The sequence below is a fragment of the Ischnura elegans genome, chromosome 10 (genome assembly GCF_921293095.1).
Source record: "Ischnura elegans chromosome 10, ioIscEleg1.1, whole genome shotgun sequence".
In the NCBI taxonomy this organism is placed as follows: domain Eukaryota; kingdom Metazoa; phylum Arthropoda; class Insecta; order Odonata; family Coenagrionidae; genus Ischnura; species Ischnura elegans.
This window is the reverse complement of record NC_060255.1, coordinates 16,057,812-16,076,285: the sequence shown is the minus strand read 5'-3', so window position 1 is coordinate 16,076,285 and position 18,474 is coordinate 16,057,812.

Sequence of the window (18,474 nt, the reverse complement as noted above, 5' to 3'; positions counted from 1 at the left end):
GAGGGGTGCCTATCCGGAGAGATGTCCAACCGCAGTAGTTATATGGCATGGCGTAAAACATGATAAAACGACGCAAAGGATGCGTCGGACGCAACCGAAAGTAGCACTACGGAATTTGAGAGAATGAGATACACTTATGTACGAACTTTGGTTGCAATCCGTGCAGCCGTATTGAAACGCATAGTGGACAGAAAAACAGACATCCTTAGCTCGGAAAGTTGTTTGCTGGGGATTCCCCCCCACTACTTCTGGTTTATATGGTCAGGTTTTTTAGACGATCTTTCATTGTACTCCTCACCTGAGGATGACGCAGTGCGTCGAAACCGCGGTCGTGATTAAATAAATATTTATGTGGAAAAATAAAGTTCATTTTCTTTCATGATAAGTAAATTCCACAAAGTGACGCCTCAAACCACCAACTTCCTCTTTTATATGCATAGATATTCCACGGTATGCCCTCTTGTGGCGATCAAGGTTGGCACCACTGGGGAAAAAAGTGCTTCAAATAAGCAGCTGAGCTTATGACGAATATATTCCCAAAGCTGTGCTTGGACGTAAAAATATTTTCCGTGTGATGTAAGGTTTCGGGGTAGCGAAGAGGTCGTTGCCGGCAGTACGTCAATATTCAAATCGGATATTTCTTTTCTGTCGGCAATATTATAATTTATTCCCGATCATTAATTCATTATTAATTTAAATCCATTGTTAATTGTTCTGCTATATCGTTTTCTGAACAATAGTAAGGACAAATCATCTAGGATAAAGTTTATCTCAGAGTTTGAAGCGTGTAATTTAAATCTCTCTTAAAATTTATTTGGGCCATAGATTTTCCTCCTTAATTTTTTTTAAAGTCACCCCTCCGCTTTCACCGTTTTAGTATCTTGTCAACTGCGAGCTAGGGCATTATATATATATCGTCCTCCTGGTCCCTTATCTTCGTGTGAACTGCTGTGGACATACTGCATCCCCTTCTTTCCAGATAGGGATATCTCTCTTGACTTCTATGTTCCATGTGGTGAAGCTTAACATTGATTATTATAGTTGCGGAGACGAATTCAGGATATTTTTTCTTTTGCAATTTTTCTTACGGAATTGTTTTTGTTCATAAAAGGGAATTTTTAAACGGTATGCGTGAAAAAGTTCTTTTAGTGTATAAATGAAGGCAGCAGTTTATGAAGAAGTGTTGGCCTAGGGTGGATAACATCTCCCTCTGGATGGCTGAGCTATACTATATTCATTGTTATTGCCTGAGAGTAGTGAGGCATGTACCACGAAAGCCGCGGAGAAATCAAGGGTTAGAGGCCTTCGAAATGTGGTGCTACAGAAAAATGATGAGGATCAAATGGATCGACCGAGTAAGTTATGAGGAAGTCTTAAGAAGAGTAGGAGAGAAGAGAAGCCAAATGGAACCTTGAAAAAAAATGGAACAACCTTTTAGGCCATATCTTGAGTCATGAAGGTCTGATGAAGACAATAATCGAGGGACAAGTAGATGTCAGGAATGGAAAAGGAAGACCTTGGATATAGTATATGGAACAGGTAAAGAAAGATGTGAGAGAGAAGAAATATATAGGTGCGAAAAGATTAGCTGATAGGAAAATTGACTGGAGAGCTAAGTCAAACCAATCTTAGGATGTGATGATGAGTCTGAGTGTATTTTTAAATTCTTCATTTGTACGACTGACGAAAACCTTCGTGGTAAATTGATTGATTTTTTAATGATTAAATTAATGATACGCTATATTATCTAATATATCTCTTATACATGTATAGCAAAGTGTTTTGACTGACTAATTCATTCACTCATTAACGCAAAGCCCGAAGTAATAGCAATTAGCCGTGAAATTTGAAAGATATATCGACCTGGAGCCGCTGGCAGGATAGTCAGCGAAGCTCCAGTGCACAAGCCAACTGACGCGGAAGATAATCCGGGCAAAATTCAGAGATGAGACCATCACCGCGGAAACCTTTGTTCGAAGAAATTTTGGAGCTCTTTATTCTCCAATAATATTAAATTTCTGGCTCCCGGAAGAAAAGCATTGAATTTCATGCAGACTTCTTTTAATTATGGTTTTCATGCAACTTCATTCAAGACCGGTTGAAAATATTTTATCCCTTGTGCGGGAAAAAGAATTTGTGATTAATTCTTTTGTTCAATTTTCGACGGGCTCTTGTGATTATTGAGTGATTACGGAGTGGTATTTGGAGCATGTTATATAATGGTAATAAGGCATGGAAGTTGACGGCAACGGAAAAATCAAGAGTGGAAGCTTTAGAAATTTGGTGGTATAGGAGAATGATGAAAATCAAATTAATAGATCGTGTGATAAATGCGGAAGTTTTGAGAATAATAGGATAGAAGTATTTTGAAATCTTTATCAAAAAGACGGTACAATTTAATTGGCCACGTCAAGAGAAACGATAGAATAATGAAAAATTATCATTGTAGGACTGGTGAAAGAAAAGTAAGGCAAAGGTAGACCACGGATAAGATACGTAAAGTAGGTTATGAAAGATCTTAAGCAGAATACTTGAGCGAGTGTGAAAAGATTAGCCTATAAGAGAATGGAGTGGAGAGCTGCGTCAAACCAAACTTAGGATTGATGACTTATGATGATAGCCTTTCTCTAGATTATTACTATGTGAGGGTTGTATCATGGCAGTTTTAACTGTTGCTGAGAGTTAAATACCTAGTCCTTGTAATACTTACCTGAATTTTCCTCCACGAAGTTCCCAAGTTAAGATCCTCCAACCTAAAATGTCTGAAATCTTCCCGGTGTAGGATATATACGTAGAACCTTATGCGTAGCAGAGTTGACCAAAGCGATAGCAAAAAAAATGTTCAGAGGGTTTCATTTGGAGGGAATGTGCGTGAAAACCGATGTGGTTTGAACCTCATGAAGCCCTCCTTCTGCTCGCTGAGGCCTTGGCCAAGTAGAGTAATATCGGTGTTAACGAGATTCTTCGACGGATTTCTGTTAGATTAAAATCTATAGTTATTATTATTATTATTATTAAAGTATTCTACCGATTAATGTAGGTTTCCATGGAGTGCTCAAGAAGAATTCCTGGAGCCTCCCCTTCCATCATGCACTTCCCTCTTCAATGCACAGTAAGAACTACTCCCCTTCATTCTATCTAAAAATGCTATTTTTTTCCTTCCCCTTCCTCGTTTACCCAACATTCTACCCCCTAACACTTTTTCAACACTCCCTCCCAGCTAAGAACTCCTACCATCCAAACCTTCTGTCTCCTCCGTATCTCATCTAAAAGGTGCCTCTCCTCACCCACCATGTCCAGCACTTCGTCGTTCCTCCTCCTCTCCGCCCACTTCTCCATTCACCTTACACCTTCTCCATTCTTCCCCACACCCACACCTCGAATGTCTCGAGTCTTCTCTCGTCCTCCTTCCTAATTGTCCACGTTTCTGCACCGTAAAGCGCTACACTCCAGATCAGGCTGTTCACTAACCTTTTCTTTAAATTTTTAGAGTTAGGATAAATAAAATATGATAGTAAAGTGTAGGAAAATATCTAAGTAAAGTGTCCGTATCTTACTTAGATTCATATTTGGAGTAAAAACGTTAGTAGTGGTAGGGAAGCTTAAATATTATGGTAGGAAAAGTTTGGCTAGAAAATCCAAATGCGGGTCTATTATTGCACACCTATTTTTCTCCCCAACATGATTTTCAAGTTAATCTAAATCCCGGGTTCCTAGTAATTATTTTTCTCGTCTTGGATTGGCATTCGGATTTTTATGCTCTCGGGCATTTTAACTTTAGCAAATCAATAGCTTAATTTAATTATCTTGTAGTAGGGGGATACTAGGCGTGGGCTTTGAATCGAAATATCGGAAAATATGACCGTATTTAAATATACTGGGAATCCAATATTGTGTTTCGACCTTAGGCGATGCATGGTTGTCCGATAAAAATCGTCATATATCGCTTGAAAGCGATATTAAAAAAATCGTGCCTGATAAATATATCACGATAAAATTTCGTATTTTATATTTCATGGTATGTCATCCCATAATATAATCTGAAGAATCTACAGGTGTTCAATATATCCGATCACACAATATATATAATACGATATATTCCTGTGTGTATATCGTCATATTTAATCGGAATGCGATTTTGTATCGGATGATATTTAACAATATTTATCATTATATCATCTGGCCTAATGATACGACAGTTATTATCCTGATATCAGTTATCGTAATCCCCAAATATCGATGTTAAAAGTTATCGTATTCAGGTATCGAATTTTCGATATCTCCGATGGGAAAGGAAAAGGGATGGACGGATTGAGTCAGTCTGGTCTGGAACAATTAATGATCGGGAAGTGGAAGCGGTAGACTTTGGGTTGGGGAAACAGTCTAATAATAACATTTTTCGGGTTTCGACATCGCGTGGCGAGCGTCGGTACTCGTGAAAGAGTCCAGGAGTCACATGTAGATACCGAATATATTACATCACGCCGAAGCGGCGGTTTAGGAACCGTGCCAAAGAGTCTGGAAGATCACCAGAGACGGAAGCGGATACAGATCACAATCTCGCGCTCTTAAAATACGGAGTTCGATTCGAACGGGTACGATAGCGGAGGGCGGGAAGGAAAGGAAGACGGTATCGTGTTTAGATGGCCTCGTGGTTGAGAAGGCCGTTGGTTCGTTCCCCCGCGAAGTCAGTTACAGGGCTGGGCCGTATTTAAAATACAAGTATTTTAAATTGAGTATTCAAAATATATTCGTAACATTTATTTGGTATTTCAAATACACGGCCTGAATGCAACTTGTATTTTAAATTTCAAATACATATTTTTGGTATTTCCCCATTTTAAAATGAAAAAAAAAATACATCTGTAAAATACTTTTGAAGTAGCCCTCATAACACCTCTATAAAATTACGCTTCGTAGATTACTTCGTATTCGTTAGAATCGTTTTCTTCATGTTTGCAATTATCCATAACATGGCGAGGTAGGTTATACTTTTTTTAAAGATCTCTAAGTTTCCTCATAAATGTATTTAGTATTTTAAAAGGTTTTTAAAAATACTATTTTGCAGTTTGTTTTTCAATTATCCAAGTGAAAGGTATTTTGTATTTTGATTTTCAAATACATTTGGAGCGGTATTTTGTATTTCAAATACATTTTGAGCTGTCTTTTGTATTTCAGATAGCCCTTGGCCTGTATTTTTTCCAGCCCTGAAATTTCTATCTCTACATAAACTTTACTCGGGCTTCCGTGAGGGTGAGAAAATTAAAGGCAGCTAACATTTAGGGTTGAAACTCGTTACCCATTCTCAAGCCTACGTATAGCTTATGACTCGTTCACATTTCCACGAAAGAAGCATTCTATGTGCATGACTTGACTTGACTTTGCTGTTTATTTTACCAGGCCCAAGGTGTGGCCACAATCCGGCCCCCTCTTCCCCAGGGCCTGGGCTCTTTTACATAGGTACTTGTTTTGGTATTGAACTTAAATACAGGACTTGGTACTAATACATTCTTTCGTCTAGTTGTCCATCGAGATTTGATAGAATTTCTCCTTCCTGGCATCTTGTTGAGCCGGTCAAGTCTTTGAGTGGCCTCCTGTAGCTGTCACCGCTCAGGAAGGTATGATATATTGTAGGAAATAATTATAGATTAAATTTAAGCCATTGGAGGTTAACACAAACCAGTTGAAAAAGGCATGATGGAATAATGAATAAAAGAAATATGTGAGGTTTGAAGAAATTAAAAACTGATAACTAAACAAATTTGTATAAAATATCAATAAAGAATCATAAAATGTTGGGATAATAAAATAATTAAAATAGCCACGTTAAAAAGAATAAAAAAAAATTAATAATGAAACTCTGAGGGCAGTGTATAGGGTGTAAATATACTAAAACGGTAAATCCGGTAAAAGATTGATTACAGAAATAAATAAAATCAATAAATAAATAAAAAGTGAATAGACAATTTAATAAAGAAACGAGTATAGACATGCTGCAATAAATACATAAATAAATAGGCATGACTATGATTAGAGCGTGGGGATGTATCAATGGTTGTTGGGGCGTGAGAAATTTGAGACATTTACTGTTGCGGTGTATCTTTTGAGTAAATAATTGTATAGTTTTGTTTTTGAGAGGTTTTATTTCAGATCTTGGTGGAGGGAATTATGTTGAGTTGCCTTGAGAAAGGTGACGATACGGAACCGGAAACGTTAGTTGCCTTAGATTTTCATAACCTACCGGAAGCCGGAGAAGATTTTATTCCTTCTATTATTAACATTTACGGGCGTAACTTGGTGGATATCCTTTTTGTAGGAGTTGAGGAAAAAAAATTTGGCTTTTTCCACGAATTGATACATTATTATCGACCATGGTTTCGTTAAAGTGTAACAATGTAAAGATGCCACCTTGGTAATCAAGGTATCACTTTGATGATGTTACGCTGTAGCGAAGCCATGACTGGTCATAAGAAATCAATAAGTGAAAAAGCCAGGTTTTTATCTTTTCAACTCCTACTTGTAATCGCCGGGAAAGTTTCATCATGCAGTTCAGTTCAGTTTAAATCATGCAGTTATGTCTCTCATTTATGAGGTCATTTATCTTGAAGAAGTAAGCTATTATCACTCGTATTGTACATACCAATCTGGGAATGCATCATGTCCCATACACTTTTCCCCAAATAAGCGCCATTCCCATATATCCGAAGCATTCTGTGAGTGAAGAGATGAATGGGGAAAGGAAATTAATGTGTAGCATTCTGTGAACGTAATGAAGAAGTCTTTGGAAGGGTGGAAGGAAAGAGAATCCATCTAAAATCCACGAGAAGAAGAAAAAGGAACTAACTATTCTTGTTATTATTTCATCAATTAATTTTTTTTACCTTTGCGAGGCATGATGCTGTGATGAAGACAACCGTCGATCAATTGTCAATCTCTAAGTGATTTGGGAAAGACCTCTCCTCTCTATTCTGAATGTGGATTCATACATCAGTAGTTTTTTTTGAGGTGAGCTCGGCCCTCAACTATCAAGTAAACCTTCAAGTCGAATGAGTGAGGGAGTCCGGGGGGCCTATGCCTGAGTTTTCACTCGCATGCGAGTGAGTGGTGACTAAGGGGTCACGTGGCCTTTTCTCGAACTACGAGTGAATTTGGTATGCTCGAGTCAGGGGAGTGAGCTCGTACGTACGAAATTTCTCTCCCTCACTGAAACCCGGTGAAAACCTTTTTCGAAGTACGAGAAATCAACAAACATGGCGATGGCAATATTGCGACTGCAAGTATTAGAAGATCTAGAAGAGGAAGAGCAAAAGATACGACGAGTTCCTCGTGAAATACGGGAACGTAAGTCGCCCTTTAATTTAGACAATTCCAAATTTATTAAATTATATCGTTTAACCAAAAATATGACCACGGAAAGTATCGCAAGTGTAGCTCCGTATTTGAGAGCTCCTTCGCGATCGTCAGCTCTAACTATCGAAATAAAGGTTATGATCATTTATTAATGCTACTTTTGCCAAATTGACGGATTATGCTTAAATATTTGCTAGTAATAATACTAGTTTTGACAGCTAAATAGACAAATAAGTTAAGTGAATGTGATATAAACACCGCCATGAAGAAAGAAAAATTTTTTTCCTAATAATTTACTATATTGGTCCTTGTAGTACCAGGGAAATGGGAATTAAGTGATATAGAATAAATGTTTTTCAAATTTTTTATTTTTCATTTGAGATAATATCTTTCAGCTACATTTATCAATCTCCCTCCAAGCCTTTCAATTTCTTCCACCTTCCTCCTTTCCAACTGCACCCTTTCCTCCTCCAACTCCATCTTCCTCCTTTTTATTGCCCCTTTCTCTTCTTCAAAGACCCCTCCCTTCTGCCAACATCCTTCTCTCCTCCAGTACCATCTTCTCTCTCTCCACCTCGACCAACTGTCCGCTGCCATCTTCGTTGCTGCTTGCGTTCTTGAATCTGGGTTGTAAACAAATAGCAATTACTTCCATTGAATTGATAATTAACAACAGATAGCATGGTGCTAAGTAAATCAGTTTCTTGTAATTTGAATGTTAATTGCTACTGGTATTTTTCATAGATATTTTAGTGGGTACACATTGGTAAATTCAATCACCACAAATTATATATGATGTATTTCGACCAAAAGTCACATTTAGGGGAGGCAAATTAATGCATTATCCATGGTTTTTAATGATAAATGAAATTGGATACTGCTTTATGCACACTTCTTTTCAAGTTACACAATTGATCTGGGAGGATGATTAAACCAAGATGAATTTAAATTACAATAATTTTAAGGGGTCATCCAAATTTTGCTGTTGACTTACATGTTAAAAAGTAAATATAGTTGAACATATACCATCAAGTTTAAGTGTTCTCATGTAAAAATTGTTGCTGAAAACAACAAAATCAGCTTCCAAATCCATCATCATACAGGTTTTCAAATAATTGTAATTACTTTGAAGTCATATACTCATTAAACTCACACTTCACTCATTTAGCATTAACACTGATTCTCAGTTTCATCAAAGTTTTGCTTCGGGAAATAATTATGCTACTTACGGCAACACAGAATAGATATAACGATCGGCCTTCTTAAGGTTTTTCGTTTATTTGTGATTGAACAAACCAATTTGTATTGCTTTCTACTTAGGCAATAATCGCATCAAAACTAGAAATGTCAACAATAATAACCGTATGCACACACCTCCTCCCACTACTTAAATTCGGTATTATAAATTCAGCATAACTGAAAATAAATAAAATTGATAGCTGTGACTGTGGACCTAATTCTTTTTAGATAATCATAAGCTCACCCCTAAGCGAAAGGTATTAATTACAGCTCATATAAAAACGCACGTAAAAAACCTTAATGATACAAAATTACATCATCACACACTTAAGAAGATCGTCATACAATCCCACATCCTATACTACGAGCCGTTTGTTTACTTTGAGAATAATCGCGTTCTACTACAGATATCTACAACAAGAACGTTTCGAAGGGTGAACTAGGTTTCCCCGGTCCAGGGCATGGTCGTTTGTGTACGTTTACTTGTTACATTTGTTGAACACCCCGGTGTAAAATGGCCAGTAAGAGCTGTATCCGGTGGTTTGAGAATAAAATGAAAATAAAAAATAAAATAAAATTCACAAGCGCAGACGTTTGTTTGTATATTATGGATTTTAATAAGCAGATTGTCACTCCGTCAATTCCTGGAGATTTATGATGAGGAAGAGAATTTAGCAATATAATCAATTCTTTAGGGGACTATAGGTTCAAGGTAAAAGAAGTCTGGTTCATATGAGACAATACAAGAATTCGAGAAAGGAACATGACAATCATAATAGAGTTGCGCAGAATTTAAGACATGTATAAAAAGATTGTGAACCTCTCATTGATAGCCTCTCGTTTTCCATGCTGCAATTTTTGCCTCCTTCGCCTTCTCTCTGAAATAGGGAGCACTGAACTTTGCATGCTCAAGCGAGTATTTTATTTTTTTTCATATGATTTTTGTATAAAATATGTTGCTTAACTAGTTTTTACGAGTTCTCATGAAGTTTGAAAAGAGAGCGAGCCTCCAATGCTTACCGTTGGACCTAGGGGGAGCTGACATTTGATTAAAAACCTACGATATAAAGTCACACCTAATGTCGTGGAATAATTCAATCATGAATATTTGTATGAACAACAACTTAAGTGGAAAATTTCTGAAGTTGGTAGCTGAAATTCAAGGAAAAACAAATAGACTCATGTTTAATTTCGTGGAATATTTCAATCAAGAAGATTGACAAAAACTCCTAATTTTGTGCAAAATTAGTTACTGGTTTCTTCAAGCATCATGAAATTTAATTGCCTAAGTCGCACGTTCTTATGAAAACATTTTATAACAATATTCTTTTTAAAGTTATTTTTCACGAATCCTTTTAAATAGCTTTCGGAATGGAGCAGAAATTAAAAATCCTGATCAGCCCTCGATCATTTCCCGATGAGTTTGACCCGCGCACTGTACATACAAATGAATTAGAGGTTTTGTCGACCGGTCTTTCGTATGTAAATTTGAGTCAATGGAATTATAAGGCCTAAAACTAATAAAAACACATACTATAAATATAATATACAGGATAAAACTAATAGTTTGTCACAGTTTAAAAAAATATGCAATAATGGGTGATTTATTATATTAAAAGAAATAATTATTTTGGTAACGTTTATATAAAACTTACATACTTGTTCATGTAGAGTTTGAAGTCCCTTGCGTATACAGGCCAGCTGCGAAGTCATTACTAGTGTTCTCAGTGAGCGCTCCAACCAGCAAAAATTCAAAGCGACTGGCACAAATAAACTGGATGATGGTGAGAGAGCCTCTTTCGTTTTCCTCCCGGAGCGTGAAACTAGTTAAATGCAATTGAATTTTTTTTCAATCGATTGTTAAATAAATGTTTTATTCATGTTGTAACGTTTTTAAATATCCACTACTATCTTAACAAATAATTTCAGTACAATTCAAAAACAAGCTCTATATTTGGAAACTTGGGAACAAAAAACAACATCAAAAAGCCACCATTACTATCACAATCCCATTTATATTATCCGTACTATCACTCACTGAACCACCGCCATGAACTGCACCAGTGTGGATCTTGAGTTCTGCCGTATCCCTTTTCTCCCGTTCTCTTCTCCTCTCGTAGGCGCCTCCTTTTCTCTGCGTTCTCTCTCTCTCCCTGCCGATCTTGAATTCTGCCGTATTTCTTCCTCCGCTCTCTCAATACACCGCTACCTACTTTAGTCTTTCTCCCGATCTTTCTTTATAACACGTCTACCTCCTCCTTCTCTCCATACACGACTCCCCGTCCCTCACTACCATTGTTAATTTTAAATTATTTACAAACAATATGGTGGCTTGTTTACATTATGTTACAATGTTAGTTTACTAGATTCAATTTTACTTGTTACAAGGTGTAGTGAGCCTTTTATAATGCTAATAAATTTATCGAAGCGATGTCATAACTCTTAAAATGCTATGTTACGTTCACTAAGTCTCCTTACGTACGTTTAAGTACCAATTAATCCATTTTTTTATTTTGACTAATAATTAGTTTGATCTTGTATTAATTTTCCCTGAGAACTCTATTGACTCAAGCGTTTAATTGTTACTGTTCACACATCTCCCGCTACCCGCCTAAGGAGGGATATATATACGTCGATGAAACATGGTATAGTGTGTACACTCTTCAGGAAAGCGTTGGTCGTCTATTAGATATACTCTATGAAGCCTATTGTGTCTAGAAAGTTTTTGTGTCGGTCAAATAGTAATTTTCAATGTGGCGGAACGAATTCATAATTGATATTTTTTTTGCAGATGACAGGAAAATAATCCTTTTGAATACCATCTGTGGTCTACTGAAAGTATTTTCCTGATCAAAACGCCTCCGCAAATTAAAAACTTTTTTTCTGGGTAATGCTTAAACTTACGGAGTTTCAAAGGCCCTAATTTTTGTCTCATGAGCATGGAAATGAGTAAATAGGTACCGTACCCACGAGTATCTACTCGTCCAGTATATAACTGTGGATCCCAGCTGAAATTAACTAGACATGCTAAATTGATACAAATGAAAATTGTAACTAATCCCCAATGATATAAAAATTCGTCAAATATAAGAAACAGTGAGGCGTAGGCTGCAACTGGCGTGATGCATGTCGTGTTGCACGAAAATTAATCCTGATGCTAATCGAGTTGCGATGAAATAATATTTATTGGTTACATTCAACACGCCTGGGAATGTTTGCAAAATTCCTTTATTTTAATTAGATTCCCCTTCCAACGGACTATTATATCCGGCCACTCATAGCTGAAGGCTAAAATTATGCCACTGATGTAAAGAGTACCAGTAGCCACCATATCCCGTAAATATCAAATATTGATGATATTTTTACACTTGTTGGCTTAAATTCTAATTTATGTGATGGAATTTATTTCCTGTGATCGGTATTTGCTATAAATATTTTGAAAGATGAAGCGTTTTTCGTTTTATGTTATAACTGAAATGATGAAAATTCGATGCGGTGTTTATTTGATCAATATTTCCTCTTAATTTTTTGTCGTTCGGAATTTCATTTTGCGTACAAATGCGTATTTTATCATCGGTAGTTAATTACTCACCGTAGTAACCACATCACTTGAAATGTATCCTCGAGAATATTTCTAAGATACCATGTTTATGCCCCCATCTTATCAATTCACCGTGTGTTTACTTGGTAACGCTCATTATGGCCGGCTATTGGACATTTTAGTGTTTTTCTTTATTTTTGGAGAATTGAATGTGGCTGCTTCTGCGGACCTCAGCATTGTTGAAATAATAATTTCATATTGCATATAATTTCGTAGCAAGAAGTGATATTCTTAACTGTCATATTGATTTGTATGTGCTTGAAGGAGGGAATTATTAGTGACTAATCCAAATGCATACCATCAGATTTTCGTCCTGTGTTTTTTACCATTAGAAACGTAGTACTTGTGTGTGGGACTAAGTGGATTATCCATGACAATGAATTCACCATCCTCAGCAGCTAATGTTCCTCTAACTCAGGTTGCATGTGTAATATTTTTAACCCCCTCCGCGTGAACGGCGGTGAAATATACTAGAATGCTATGAGAAAAAAAAATCCCCTGGACCGGGAATGGAACCACGGAACTTTGGCTTTCCGGGCCACTGCGCAGACCACTACTATATCCAGGTTCTTTTTTTATCATTGCGATTCAGGTAGCATTCCTAAGTTGAACGTGATTTTACCTCAAATAGGCAAATATTAGGACTAGTAGTTTCTATAGAAGATTTCAATAGCTTTGCAACCGGTTGTAATTGGTCCGGTAAATGCCAAAGAGAGTGTGAGTCAAGGTAATGGTGAAACTATTAGCGATGGGCAAGCGATTGAGTGGTTTAATTTGAAGAATATTAGTCATTCTGTTGTTTCTTTGTAACTTTTATGTTTCTATTTTGAAGTCAGGGCATTTTTATTAGGTATCGAGAAAACTCTGTTGCGGAACGCCGTTGAAGAAGAGGCTGCTTATTAATCTATCATGATATATGTACGATAATCACGGGTTTGATCTGTGCGTAAAGACTGCGGATGGGCTCACCGATTTCCTCGTGCGTCACTTCCCGCCAAAAAGGAGGGCGCTAAAAAATGAAGACTTAAACGTGGAATGAGAGTGGCGCGAAAAATATAGCAAGGTAGGTTTGAGGAGAAGAAGAGGGAGAGAGGAAAAAAAAATAAATCAGCAGGCAGGCTGTGACGTCAATTTAGGCCAAACCACGTGAGTTTTATATATTGGGGTGGAACACGAGGAATCGCGCTATTTAGGACCCGGGCGTAGAGAAGGGAGTAGAGGGGAATGAGTTAGGGGTTTGGGGGTGGGGGTGTGAGGGCTAGGGGAAGGGCGTGGTGGGATGGGTGAATGGAGGGGAAGTGTTGGAGCAGACGAAGATGAGAAAACAGAAGAAGAACTCGTGACACTCTTAACAGCTGCCAAGGTAAATGCTGGCGTCATGTGCTAACAACATTCGCCGCTGGTTTTCGCTGCAAGCGAACGTCACGATTTCCCTTGCTTTTAACGGGGCGGGGACTAGGCCCCGTAATAATTCCATAACGACATATCTATGCTTGTGGTTTTAGAAATTTTAGGGCTGCATGTTTCAGCCGAATTACTTGGATAAAATCCAAGCTATCATGTTTAATTACTATTGGGTATATAGACTAGTGAAGTCAACTTTTTCTGGAGAGGTATCGTGGAAAAACATATCGAATTACGAACAAAGATATTTCCTACCCACTTATTTTATTTAACAACTCACAACACGTATTTCGATTGCTTCACAATCATTTTAACGTGCAAACAAATATTCATGGCTTCTTTCTTCATATGAAACATTACAAGTTGAAATTATTTTGCTGTAATAGTTTTAAACTTTAAACTTAAAGTAGCCTTGAAAAACTAAAAAAAAGCGTAGCTGATATCTCCAAATCATAACTACCGTGGTTGATATTCATTAATATGCAATCAACAGGAATTTATTGATTAGTGGACATGCAGTAGTAGACGGGGAAAGGAAGATGAGATGAGGGCATCCCGTGTTCACTAAAATGTTACTATAAAATGTAACTTTGACATCGATCGAATTTTCTACTCTAGATTCTCGCGATAACAGAAAAGATGCGAATTTAAAGTTGACAAGAAATAGCATTATGAAAATTTTAGGGGGCGATTTGTCTTTGATTTAATAGTTTTTAGTGACCTTAATGATAAAGTCCACTGTCGGTGTTTGCTTTTTAAAAAGATTACTTTGTATAGTCGTGACGACATTACGACCTCGAGGAAACTTTGTATTCCGCGTATACGTGTATAAAATTGTTTCGTTTTTGGCTGTCGCTTTATCAGGTTACTTTCAAAAGTAGAGAGAGTTAATAAAAAAAGTTAAGTGAAAATTTTTGGGTTAGTTACTATTTAAAATGGTCTGGAGAGGCGCAAACCTGTAGCGTTTATTTCATATCGATCTATCCTAGCCGAAAATTATTTTCTCAAAAAATCATTCCATTCGGATATATCTTGAATTTTTTGCACAGAAAATCGTGTGTGAAAAATTTGAGCCAAATAATAGAGTCTGAAATTTTGTCCATGAAATTATATGTCAGAACACCAGTTAACGAAGCTGTATCTCGAAAAATCAGTCCAGATCACTGAATATCGACTATTGATTTAATTTTCGTATCGCCCACATCAGTATAAATCCGAAAAAATGGATTACTAGAACCTTTTCTCAAAAAGTAAAATTTGTTTTGCGAAATTTATCTTCAGCAAAGAAAGATTATCGAAATAAAACACGAAAATGTTTTTCATAAAATGTTTTTAATTTGAAAAATGAGTAAAAATCGAGTTAAAAAGAACGAAACTTGAATTACTGGTTGAGATACGGCTTTGTAAACTGAAATTCTAACTTATGATTTTGTGAACGAAAACTCAGATTCTCGACTTATTCCTTACAACAAATTTCGACTTACTATACACGAGTAAAATTCTCCCTGTGCTGTATGAATATATCTCGGTCAATAATTTTCATATAGCATCGCCCATATCAGCGAGATGAATCCAAAAAAATGTATCATTACGACCCATTCACAACAAGTGGTAAAAATTTCATTTTCGAATTTAATTTTCATTACACTAAGAATATTCAAATAAAGCACGAAAATGTTTTTAAAAAATGAATAAAAATTGAGTTAAAAAAAAACAAAAATTGAATTATTGGTTGAGAAACGCGATTGTTGACTGGAATTTGTTGTTATTGTTATTGTTAACATACAATTTTGTGGACGAAATTTCAGATACCATAGTACGGCTCCGGTTACTCATGCGATTTTCTGTTCTACAAATTCAAGACACGCCGGATGGAATGATTTTTTTGGGATACCACTTTGCGGTTACGACCGATCTATGTGTTTCTGAAATACAATATCTACCTTCTCGACCTCTTAATTCATATATAATACGTGTATCCGATAAATTTTGTTAAATAAGGTATGTGATGTAAAATTTAAGAATGATTGTTCATTCACCCAAAATCACGACCCACACTCAATATTTTTAATGAATATTTTTGTGGAATACGACGGCGTCTATTCGTGGACCCTTATATGAGTTCATTTCATCTCCATCCCCCTCCGTGTTGCTCAATAACCTGCTCTAGTCCATTCCTTTAGTTTGACAGTCGTGACCACAAGTGCTCCCTCCTCTTTACATCTCCCCGTCCACGGCCGCTATTCTACACCAGTCCAAACTTGTTCTGCTAAATTGGGCGTTCATTCCCCCACAACTACCGTTTCATTCAGCACGTGCCTCCTCGAGATATTCAGCATACACGTAGCCTTTCTTTCCTGATCTACTTCGTGGCTCTTTCTGGATAAATCACGCCTCATGATATATTCACCCTTAATTAATGATGAATTTGTCCTGGTTCATTGAAATGAGTATCCTTTTCTTCATAATTTATTAAAAAAAATATCGATAAGTCTCTTTAGCTGCTGAAGCTGGTTTTTCTATTTGGTCCCCTTTTTGTTGATTCTTAGTTACATATCTAACTACAAAAATCTCTGGATCTAAATCTACAATCTCTGGATCAAAGTACTAACTAGGAAATTCAACTTAATTTTAACAATATAATTTCAATGTGGGTCAGATATGATCGCAGTAGCTAGATAGGGTTGAGCGCCTGGCTGTTGATTGAGGGGTACCGGGTTCAAATATTGGGTGAAATCTTCGGGCACCCCCAAACAAAATCCTCGTTGTATGAGGTGGCGTTTGGAAAGCAATTGCCCCCTTAACCAGAATGCGCAAAATACTTCTAAGGCTTACAATTAGTTCGAGGTGAGGTCTACCCTCACCTATCTTGGTGGAATCACTGAGCGAAGAGATGATTCGGAAGCCAGTTGTAGGCAAAGCTCTCGGCACCAATAGCATTAATATTATTGTTCAAAATAAAGCTAGGGCCTACATTTCAGTTCACTTATTGAAGTGCCATGTTTATTGTGTAGGAATCACACCGGTGATGGAATTGTGGAGGAAATAAAACTTGGGACTAAAAGTCAGGGAAACGAAATGATTCTCAGGGAGAACTCCAGAGGTGCAGAAAGAGGATGATTTTAGCGGTTGAACACTTGGGAGGGTTGCTGCATTTGAACGGTGAGGAGAGATCCTATTGCAGTTATGCCGTCATGAAAAAGGGCAACCGTTTTTATCAGAAATGAAAGTGGAAAATAGCAATTAGAAAGTTAAGATGCTGAGATATCCTTTGCTTGGGCCCCTAGAATAATGAGTACATTGGGAAACGAAAAGGCTGGAGCTGAAGCAAAAGGAGAACCAACTGTGTTGGCTACTTTAACCGGGTAGGAGTGGAGAAATTTGGTTTCTGTTGCTTCTCAGTTTGTCGTTGTGATGTCGCAACCTTTCTTTGCTTCTCAAACAATAATAGTCATCTATAATCTCTGGAGCTTTATTCTCTCTCCTGCATCCAATATGGCTCTCTTACTAACAATCCCTTATTTACTCCCCCATCACCATAGCGCCCTCAACTCCCAAAACAGCAATATAAACATAAAAATGCATACAAATAAAAATACAATTCAAACATCAATGCATAAAACTCCAAAACAGCAATATGAACATAAACATGCATACAAATAAAAATACAATTCAAACATCAATGCATAATGCAAGGACCATGGCATAATTAATCACGCCGAACATCAAGGACGCGACGTTACAGTCGTAGAGTGAGTGATGGTTTTCCTTTTTTCCGGTTACACCGCATCCAGTATTGCCGTTGGCAGAAGTTTCGCCCGTGATACTCCAAGCATCTTCAGGTCGAAGATGCTGCTCTGCGTTTCACTCGGTCTTATGAAGCCCTAATTCACCGCATTATTCGTCTGCCTGATCGCTCGTTGCTTGTCTCTCGTACAAGGGGAGTGTCACCAAAGTTATTTCCATAATTTTCAACGAAAACATTATTTTTTTCTGCGTGAAAATCTTAATAATGATGAACAACAGGCTTTTGTAAAACGAAAGGTAGAAACAAATTATGGAAAAAAGTGCAGCGTCCAAGAATGGAACCTTGGTCCTGTGGGCAGGAGTCAAATGTAATAATCACCGGGCTACCGCTACTGGTTCTTCAAGGCCTATTTTCAAGGGAATATATTAGACCTGTTAATGTTTACCTTCGTTTTTCGTTTAAACAATTGGTTATATAATCCCATATCGGCGTTATTCGTAGACAGCTCCCGATGGACTAAAACACTAAAAAGTTTGATTGGAATCTGAGACCTAGTGAGTCACTAGACACTGCCCGTTACAGCCCTTTTCCATGACGCTTGGAGATCACACACTATCAATTCATGTTAGAACGTAGGTTTCCGCGGCGATGGTTTGATCTCTGCATTTCTCCAGGGTTTTCTTCCGCGTCAGCTTGTTTGTAGACAACAGTTTCGCTGGCTATCCTGCCAGCGTCTTCAGGTCGAAGGTGTCGGCTGTTGGTTTCTGCCTCGCTTATATACTGTAGGCTGGATGAGAGCTGCACTGTGATTGGCTGTCTGACTGGGCGCTTCTCTCTGATTGGCTCTCTCTTTGATGACTCTTTTCTAGGCGCTGTGAAGGAAGTATCCATCTTCTCTATTGAAATTCAATGGTGCTTTTGAATTTTTATTGCTGCTTCCATGATTTTTCTTTGGGAAGATTTGTCTTACTTAAAGTTAAGTAAAGTTGTATAACATTGACGTGGATTCTTTCCCAATTCGGAACTAGGCGCTCGTCAGCTGAGAGCAAAGATTTTCGAAGTTTCTGATACGAATTACATGTATTTGTCAAGATTCAACTTTTTGCATTAATATCATTAAGAGGACTCATCA